Raw genomic sequence first — 7842 nt, forward strand, 5'->3', positions numbered from 1 at the left:
CAGGGATAGATTTTTCTACACCTCGTACTCCTTTTCCACCTGGAGGTATTTATACTCCTGTAAATATGTCTGGTCAGTCGTCCGTGTTTACTCAAACTCCTGAATCTTTCTTACACGGCGGTCCTTCTGTTCCCACCGGGTATCAATCACTTTCTGGTACCTTTGCGGGGGCATCTCCTCAACCCATTGATCATGGGTTATTAGCTGGAAACAATGGTAATATATCGTTGGGTGTAGGAGACATTTACATGATGTCAGGTTCAGTTCCCATTTCTCAACCTCAAGGTGGCCAATTACCGCCTGGGGGGCAGCCTCAATTAACCCCTGGGGGGCAACCTCAAGGTACACAAATTGTGTCTGGAGGGCAACCTCAAGGTCAGTATGTGCCTATGGTGCAATACATGCCTCAAGGTCAACCCCAGCCTCAATATGTACCCCAGGGTCAACCTCAGTATCAATATCAACCCCAAGGGTATCAACCACAAGGGTATCAACCTCAAGGTCAAGGTCAACCCCAGTATCCGTATTTACCTCAAGGTTATCAACCTCAAGGTCAATACTCGAGTCAAGGTTATCAACCACCTCAAGGTCAGTCATATGTTCCAGGTATGGGAACTGTACCTTTCAGTTATCAATCCTATCCTCAATCCGGTTATGGATCTCAGTATTCTCAACCTGTTACGGGTCAATTCCCCGGAATGATGGTGTGGGATCCATCACAGGGTCAACAGGTGTTGCAGCCAAGTATACAGTTGGTACCTCAAGCTGGACAACCCGTAGTTTCTGGTCCACCCCAGCAACCGCAACCTGTCCAGTCAAATGTTCAAACTTCTGTAACTTCGGTAGTTACTCAGCCGCCAATTGCACCTAGTACTCCATCTCAAATGGCTGCTGCAACTACCGCTACATCTGCCGCACTTACTTCTGGAGTATCGACAGCTCTGGTTTCTACTGTCTCTGCAACCACTCCTCAGACATCTTTACCGTTGTCTGGATCTACGATTCAAACCACGGTCTAGATGCCTATAGGTCAGCCTGGTATAAGTACGGTTGTCACTACTCAACCTCAATTTGTTCATCAACCGTACCAGGGACAGTACCAACATGGGCAAGCTGTCCACCAGCCGGTTTACCAGTATCAACCGTATCCTAGGTACACTTATCAACAACCTCAACAACCCCAGTACGGTCCGGTTAATCCTGGTTTTCCAGGAGGATATAATATCCCTAATGCGATTCCTGTTCCTAGTTATCCTGGATATCCTCCTCCTGGGACTGGTCTTGTGACCCAGAGTTTTAGAGATCCTAACCGGCAATTACCGTTTATTGCAACTTTGGATTTACCAGACTTGACGCACCTAACGAACGATCCAATTCAATATCTTCCGTTCTGGCCGCCAATGCCAAATAAGTTGCCCAGCGATATACCCAAGTTCGAAGGTAAGTCTGGAGAGGATCCGTCCAATCATGTGATGACTTACCACCTCTGGTGTGCTTCAAATTCTATCTCGGATGATTCGATTCGCTTACGTCTTTTCCAGCACACACTCATTGGTCTCGCGGCCAAGTGGTACATTGAGTTACCACGGGCCTCTTTTTACAATTTCAGCCAGTTAGCTACCTCATTCTTAACTCACTTTCAGTTGCCGGTCAGATACGATAACGGCACGAAGTTATTAACTTCACTAAAACAATCGACGTCCACGTATATTTCTAATCACATTCATGAGTGGAGACGTCGAAGAAGGTTAGTGAAAGTTTTTATTCCAGACCAAATCTTAGCTGAATGGTTTGTTAAATCATTATTACCGAAGATTACTGAAGATGTAGCTAAGGCCAGAGTAGTTACTGAGGAGCAAGTCATTGCTCAGGCGCAGTACCTTGACTTAGTTTATACTCAGTCAGGTACGTTACACGAGAAGATTCCAGATCTTCCAAAATCGAATCAAATCGCTGCTGCTCCTTCGGGATCTCATGCCACTGATGGTATGATTGGCATCGTGAATACAAAGAGCAAGAAGAAATCTTCCAAGACTTCTACTACTCCTATAATCACCTTGCCTGATTCCCCGACAGGAGAGTATTCTCTTGAACTTTCCGCCGATATTCACGTTGTAGAGTCATCTACGACCAAATCAAAAAACGGTGGAAAGAAGAAAGGAAAGAAGAAGGCTAAAGCAGACAAAGCTCCGAAGGAGAAAACGGAAAAGTCGGAAACCAATGACGAAAAGCGCAAACCTCGATATCCTTGTCTTATTTGTGAAGAGGATAATTTTACAAGAGATTTCCCTCATCGGGCCGAGGTTGTGAAAATAGTCAAAGGTTCTCCCACTCCTGCTGTGTTAACAAATCCATTTCCAAAGTAAAAGAGTAAGATGATAGGTTCTTCCTCGACTGCCAGTGAAGAACCCATTTTGATGATGTCTCATGTAAGGATTGCGACTCGGTCGCAAGATTATGGTAGTAAGAATCCTGTTGATGGTAAGGAAGCAGAATCTTCTCATTCTAATCCATCAACCTCAGCTCCTGGTTTCGATCCACTACAGATCGAAAAACCTAACCCGGACTTAGTAATCAAACCGCCTGCCAAGGGTGTACTTCGAAGGTCTGCTTTCAATCCACATGCGAGAGCAGCCCAGAATTACAACATTGTTGAGGACTTAGCTGTTTCACCCTCAGCAATGTCGGCTTTAGAAGTGCTGCAATCATGCCCAGCACAACGAAAATTACTTTTGTCGGCTATCGGAGCTGTTGATGTTCAGGACCCGAATCTAATAATCTTCGATCTAGAAAATAGTACACCGCGTCTACCCCATCAAATGGCTTTCCAAATTCCAGTGATAGTAAAAAACAAGCCTATTCATCGGACTATGATTGATGAGGGAGCTTCTACATGTATTATGTCGATTCAATGTTGGAGATCGCTTGGTTCTCCTTCGCTGAACCAATCCCCGACCATCCTTAAGGCCTTTGATGGCCGTGGGTTCCGTCCGTTTGGTATTCTACAGGAATTGCCTATAGGGGTAGAAGGTAAAACCGTTAGTCTGGATGTGGAAGTGGTTGATGCCCCTCTAGACTACAACCTTCTTTTGGGTCGAAGTTGGTCATATGCTATGACAGCGGTCGTTTCATCGGTCTTCAGAGTAATAAAATTTCCACATAACGGTAAGATCGTGACCATTGATCAGCTGACATACTTTTCATCCGACCCAGCCTCTTCAGAGAGTATCCAGCATGTCGGTAAGACGACAATCCCTTATAGGGACATTGGCGTAGGTTTAGTTAAAGATTCCGGTTTACTGGGAACTTTTCCTTTCCCTCCAATCAACGCAGACCCTTCATTTGCATCAATTCATATGATTACATCAGACACCATTATTTACGATGATCCTCGGATTGTCCCATCTGAATCTGAGATAGACTCATTCGGTGATGCTATGCCTTTGAGTCCATATGAAATTGCTTATGAAGCCGTCATGTCTTTTACCGACTTGCGTTCAACCCAAATCGACCAAATGAATGTGGTCAGTGAAGAATCACTTTTCACATCAACCTTAGAACGGATGGTGTTTCCCGAAGTCGTGTCATCTGACGAGCAACTTCGCGAAATCCTAAGTGTAGACGATCTACCATGGGAAGATCTCCATCATAGATCTTCGTTTTTACCTAAGGATGATGCTTTTGAAATTGATTTTTCATCTATCTTTACCGCTGAATATGTCAAAGACGCTCAGAATCCAACGAAACATTCTGATTCAGAGCTGAATTTAGGGAATATTTCTCGCACTATTCCCATTGACATTTCAGTGAAGCCCGGAATTGAGGAAAACATTCATATAGGTGCCTCATGTACAGAAGATGAAATTCGAACTTACAAGGCCCTATTCCAAGAATTCCGCGACGTGTTTGCCTAGTCTTACGAGGAAATGCCAGGAATCGACCCTGCCATTGTTGTTCATGAAATAAAGACCTACCCGGATGCTAAAACCGTTCGGCAACGGTTGCGTCAGATTCACCCTCGGAAAGCGGCTGCGATCAAAACAGAAGTCGAGAAGTTGTTGAAAGCATGTTTCATTTATCCAATCCCGTTAACAGATTGGGTATCGAATATTGTTCCGGTCAACAAAAAACAAGGAACAATAAGAATCTGTATCGACTATAGGGATATAAATCGAGCTTGTCCAAAAGACAACTATCCAACGCCTTATATCGATCAAATCATTGATGATTGTGCCGGAAGTGAAATGTTTTCCTTTATGGATGGTTTTTTGGGCTATAATCAAATCAATATTCTACCTGCCGATCAACCAAAAACGACATTCATTTGTCCATGGGGGACATTTGCTTATTTCAAATTACCTTTTGGGCTTAAGAATGCCGGAGCCACTTTTCAACGGGCGATGTCTTACGCATTTCATGACATCAAGCACATTGTACAACCGTACCTCGATGATTTGCCTGCTCATTCTTTACATCGAGCTGATTACCTTGTCCACTTACGAGCAATCTTTACGAGGTGTAGGCATTATCGAATTTGGTTGAATCCCCACAAGTGTGTATTCTGTATAGAGACAGGTCGATTGCTGGGATTTGTTGTTTCAAAAGCCGGCATTCACGTCGATCCCTCGAAGGTCGAAGCTATCATCAAATTGCCTCCTCCTTCGAGTTTGCGCCAACTCCAAAGTTTGCAAGGGAAAGCGAACTTTTTACGCCGATTCATTCCTAACTACGCCGAGGTCACTAAAGGTTTTACACGGTTGTTGAAACAGAACGCTCAATTCTTTTGGGATGAGATTGCCCAACAATCTTTTGATGCACTTAAACACGTGTTGACCCATGCACCGTTGTTGCATCCTCCCAACTACAACCAGGACTACTTCTTATACCTCGCAGCTTCGCATTCCACCATTGGAATGGTGTTAGTTCAAGAAGATGAATTCGGAGCGGAACATGTGATATATGATCTTAGTAGGACATTAAACCCCACTGAGCTAAAATATTCGCATGTGGAGAAATTGGCTTTGGCAGCCGTTCAAGCTGTCCAGCGTTTTCGTCACTACATTCTTCTCTGTAAAACTACAGTTATTTCGGATTGCAACCCTATGATTTATATTTTGACAAAACAATTACTAGGGGGCAAGTACTCTAAATGGATCGTTATCCTGCAAGAGTTTGACTTGGAGTTCGAGAAGTCCAAGTCTAAGAAATCCTTAGTTTTTGCGGAATTGATGTGTGATTTCCCGCGTGCTGACACAGAAACTGTGGCAGAGGAGTCCATTGCGGACGAATCTTTGTTTCTTATCAGTACTTTAGATCCGTGGTACGGGGATATAATCATCTATCTCCAAACCCAAACCTTTCGGCCTGAAGCTTCAAAGTCAGAACGTCGAAAAATTCAGTTTCAATCCCAGCAATACAGAATTATTGGAGATACACTTTATCGCCGGGGGGCAGACTTAGTTTTTCGACGTTGTTTAACTCACGAAGAGGCTGAGAGGGTTTTGAATGATTGTCACTCTGGAGCATGTGGCGGTCATATGTCTGGGTATGCCACAACTCAGAAGGTGTTGCGCGCTAGCTATTTCTGGCCATCCATGTTTAAAGATTGTATCATTGCAGTCCGAAAGTGCCACAACTGTCAAGTGTTTGATCGCAAGATGCACGAACCACCTGCTCCTCTCCATCCTATAATTACCGTTGGACCTTTCGCGAAATGGGGTATCGATTTTATTACTTGTAACCCTCACTCGGCCAGGGGGCATGCGTATATCATCCTCGCGGTTGATTATTTTACTAAATGGGCCGAGGCGATGCCTACATTCGACGCAAGCAGCAAAACAGCTGCAGTTTTCGTATTCAATCATATTATAACTAGGTTTGGTGTCCCACAAGCAATCATCGCTGACCATGGGAGCCATTTTCGAAACATCATGATGACTGAGCTTACAAGCCAGCTTGGTTTGCGCCACGATAGCTCTACTCCTTATTATCCGCAAGCCAACGGTTTGGTTGAGTCTATCAACAAAGTTCTGGTTATCATGATCCGACGAATCATTGGTATTCATCGGTCGAATTGGCACAACATGTTATTTTCAGTGCTATGGGCATACCGAACTTAAGTGAAAACTTCAACAGGGTTCACTCCTTTCCAGCTAGTTTATGGCTTGGAAGCTGTGTTACCCATTGAATGCGAAATCCCATCACTTCAAATGGCTGTCGAATTACTCCCAGCTACTTCCGAAGAGGAGAAACGTTTATTATACTTAGCTCAATTAGATGAGACTCGACGTGACACTGCATTGGCAATCGAGACTCACGCGAAGCGAATGAAAGCTCAGTATGATAGAAATGTGACCCCTCGGAGTTTTTCGGAGGGAGACCTAGTGCTGTTATATGATCAAGCTAACGATAAGCTAGGTGCTGGAAAATTCGTTCCTATGTGGCATGGACCCTACATTGTAAAGTGAAAGCTAGCAAAATGGGCCTATGAGCTGGTAGATTTTGATGGGGACTCTTTGGGTAAACCCAGAAATGGACTTTACCTAAAGAGGTATTATGCTTAAGTGGTGGGTATGGAGATTTTTAGTTAGGTTAGGTTTTCTTTCTAGCTAGTATGTTTGTTAGTGTAGATAGTGTGCTTAGCTTAGAAAGTGTGTTTTTCGTCGTTATTCTGGCTTATCTTGGTTTTACTCTTGATATTGCAGATGTCGACGCCTCTCCAAACATACATTGGATTTGCCGATGGTGCTTGTCGTAGTACACGGAATATCTCTTCCGCAGCTTGGGTTATCTATTCGCCCTCTGACGAGTTAGTTTTTATGCATGGGGTGAGCCTCGGTCAAACAACGAACAACATTGCAGAATACAGTGCAGTGGTTGAATTATTGTCTGAATCTATTTCATTTGGAATTCGACGTTTGATAGTGAGGTTAGATTCTGAACTCATTGTATTACAGCTTAATAGAGTATATGTCATTAGAAATCCTGTGTTATTAAGGTTGTTTTTGAGAGTGCGTCTCTTGGAACGTGAATTTGATTACATTGAATATCAGCATATTCCAAGGTCTTTAAATACATTAGCAGATGCAATTGCTTCTCGAATGTTGGACAGACATTTACAATAATCATGCAAGTAAATTTAAAAACATTTCATCACATATGTTAAACAAATGAGCCTGTAATAATGATATATATATAGATAGGAGTGTGTCAAAAATATACATCGTCTTCGATCATAGGTTGAAAAACACCTTATGATCGGCAAAAATGATAAGTACAAAAAGCCAAAAATGTCATGTGTGTCTACAAAAGTGACTAGTCAATCACTGGTGGTGCTCTTTATACGAGACCACCGCCCGTGCTACCCTACACAAGAACCTCCTAAAAGGTCCTGGGACTGCAACCACATAGCGCTGAAGTCGAATGGGAATGTCATCTATGGTGGTCTCTGGTATATCCGCCGTCAGACGCTCTAGATCCTGTTCCAGCTCGGCTAAGGTCTCTGCGGCCGCATCCTATGGGGTTGGTGCTGGTACAGCTGGTGCTCTCCTCTCAAAAGCCCGGAGGTTGGCTGGACGCCGTGGACCTACATCTGCATTTTGAAAATTTGTGCTGTCAGTTTTGAGGCGATATATAAAAAAAAATAAAAATATATACATAATTTGAAAACTCGTGAAAAATGAAATACCTCTGTCATTCCACTGTTCTCCCTGTGGAAGAACCATGTCCGGATCATTCCGAAAATCCATTCCGACATAAGGAAAATCCTGAATAGCAAAGACCTGGCTCTCTAGCCAGTGAAAGTAATCATCAGGAAATCGAACAACTGCTGCGCCCTCATCA

The sequence above is a fragment of the Pinus tabuliformis genome, chromosome 4_2 (genome assembly GCF_031772625.1).
Source record: "Pinus tabuliformis cultivar Carrire ecotype Pingquan chromosome 4_2, CPIR1, whole genome shotgun sequence".
Classification (NCBI taxonomy): Eukaryota; Viridiplantae; Streptophyta; class Pinopsida; order Pinales; family Pinaceae; genus Pinus; species Pinus tabuliformis.